The sequence below is a fragment of the Suricata suricatta genome, chromosome 3 (assembly GCF_006229205.1).
Source record: "Suricata suricatta isolate VVHF042 chromosome 3, meerkat_22Aug2017_6uvM2_HiC, whole genome shotgun sequence".
Classification (NCBI taxonomy): Eukaryota; Metazoa; Chordata; class Mammalia; order Carnivora; family Herpestidae; genus Suricata; species Suricata suricatta.
Window position 1 is genome coordinate 54,815,316 of NC_043702.1, and position 2,500 is coordinate 54,817,815.

General features: G+C 43.3%; 1 protein-coding gene across 1 annotated transcript in view; it reads left to right on the forward strand.

Annotated features, from left to right (window-relative positions):
• Positions 1–2,500, forward strand: part of EVX2 (even-skipped homeobox 2) — a 10,272-nt gene that overhangs the window by 3,377 nt on the left and 4,395 nt on the right. The window lies entirely within an intron of this gene.

The following is a 2,500-nucleotide window of genomic DNA, read 5'->3' on the forward strand; positions in this document are numbered from 1 at the left end:
CTCCGTGCGCCCACGTGCCCTCTGCGCGCTGCCCGCTGCCAAAGCTGCCGCCAGGGGGCGCCCCGGCGCGCGAGGCCAAAAGGAACTTGCCCCGACCGAATTGGGGGAAAGAGCCGCGCGGAAAACCCGGCGGTGGGCCCTCAAAGTATTTCTATTTTTGTATTTGCTACCCAGCAGCATCTTTTCCTCTAGTGTTTCCCACCGCCCACGCCCTGTTTCCCGCCTCTGTCCTGAGCTCTTGGTCTTCCCGAAGACAATCCCCTCGTCCTCAAACTGGTCCTCAGAGGTGCGGGGTCCTGGCTGTAAGCCCTCCCGAACCACGTGGCCAGAAGCAAAGGAGAACCACAACAAAGAGAGGGGGGAATGGTGCGCGCTAGTGCTTTGTGCGGAAGGGCAAGTCGCCCCCGAGGTTCCTGCGGCTGCTCTTTTTCTTCCATCCTTTCTTTTCTTTAAATGAGGGTGAGGAGAGCTGACAATTTTTCTCTCAGCCTGAGCTTGTTAGGGGCCCTGTCCGCGGGGAGCGGAGAAATGGAGGCCTGAGAAGGCTAGGAGGGCGGATGGAGAGCGGGGGCGGCTGCGGGTGTTGGTGAGATGGTTTACCGCGTGCAGGAGCAAGGCCGGTGGGGACCCTGGCGGTCTTTCTCGCCCGGGAAGGGAAGGCGAGGCAGGAAGGAGTGGCGGTCTCGCCTCCTCTCTCGGCCCTCCACTATTGTCTCTTTGGATCTTTGCTGTGGGATGCAGGCGTCTTACATATTTCAAGCAAAAAGTAATGGCTAATAAGGGTGCCCCAGCCTGGCCAGAAAAGGAAAGAGAAACGAAAGAAAGGGGAGGGTAAGATGGACAGATCATTGTAATATTTGAAGAAGCGTTTCCAGCTCAGTTTTCCAACTACCGGGTTCCACTCGATCTGGGAAATACTTGAATCTCTAGATATATATTATCCTGAAGCATTTCCTTAGACATTTTCCTAAGTTCAAACTCGATCCCCCTCACTTCTTCCCCTCCTCATTTTCCTTCTCGGATAAAATGGTTCTTGGCATATTTCTCACGCATGTCTATTGCGCTTTCGCCTCTGCAAAGCCACGGATGGGTTGTTGAGACCCATTCTGCCAACCCCGGCTACTGACTGGAGGGGTTTCCTTGAACTTGAAGAAAGGCACATCAAAACCCACCAGTGTTAACTGCCACGTCAATTTTGATGCTAATAATGTGCAGATTATGACGAAAATTGCCAATCATGCTCTCTGATGGACCTCCTTTGAATGTGGAATTGGAGAAAAGTTCCCCGCACGGAGACCTGCTGTCAAGTACTAACAACCCGCTAAGGGAAGTCATTAGGAGAGACGGATAAGAGACTCGGTACATAAAACATTGTTCTTGGTGCATAGAATGTATGTTACTTAATGTTATCTCTGTTACCTGAAGTGATTTCGAAGAAGAAAGCCACGTTCTTATCATCTCAATTGCCAATTTTCATTTTGGTAACTCGGACACCCTGGGTAGACTTTTCTCTGTTAAGTTGATATTCCACCAATGTGAACAGCCTCATTAAATCAAGCCCAGATATTTCCATAATGCTCCCCGCAGAGCCACTTCGCTCCTCACATAATGAGATTTTCTGAAGAGTTGAAGCCCTAAAATAACTTGCTAGTGCATGTTTAGACCCAATGAAGTGGGTATGTGTGTGTATTAAAATGTAGGTGTGCTACCTACATATCCTTGTGTATATATATATGTATATATGTATATGTATGTATATACATATATATCCATTCTCTTAAGCACATACATACGTAAGAGATGCACACACATTCATATATACCCATTGGCACTATTTTCTGTGATTTATTTCAAATTCGTGTTCTGACGTTCTGTTATTTTAAAGACACTGGATTTTAAAAATTCATTTCCTAAAAATAGGCTTTCAGGAAACTTTTGAGAAAATTCATTTTCCAGGAGAATTTATTATTTTCATCAAATGGAAAATATTTAAGGAGAAAATATTTCAAAACTCCTGGGGTCTATTAAAATATTCCCATAAAATATTAGAGAACTTCCTAATGAAAAAGAAATGATCTAAAGCTCAACTTTTTGTTTTCTTTTTTCTTTAAAGAGATGAGACTACTTATGTTAAATATTGATTACGCCAGCTGTTACTGAGTTTACATTAAAATATTAATATATAATTTAAGGCTAAATAAAATAAAACCAAAATATGGTACCCTTTTATCAGCTTTACCTTTATAGATTGTTAAAGTCCTTTCTTATGATCAGCTATCGGATGTATATAAGGTACTTTAGGCAATAATGTTTACATTTCCCCCCAAAATATATATGATTGATGAGAATGCTGGTTGGTAAAATGAACTTAAATTCATCTTATGTTAGGTCCATTGGATCTGGTTATTATATTAAAATAAAACTGTAAATAAAGTCTCCATGCTTTAAATATTGCTGGCTGTATGAACTCACTGTAAGATATTTTACAAATGTGCAATAA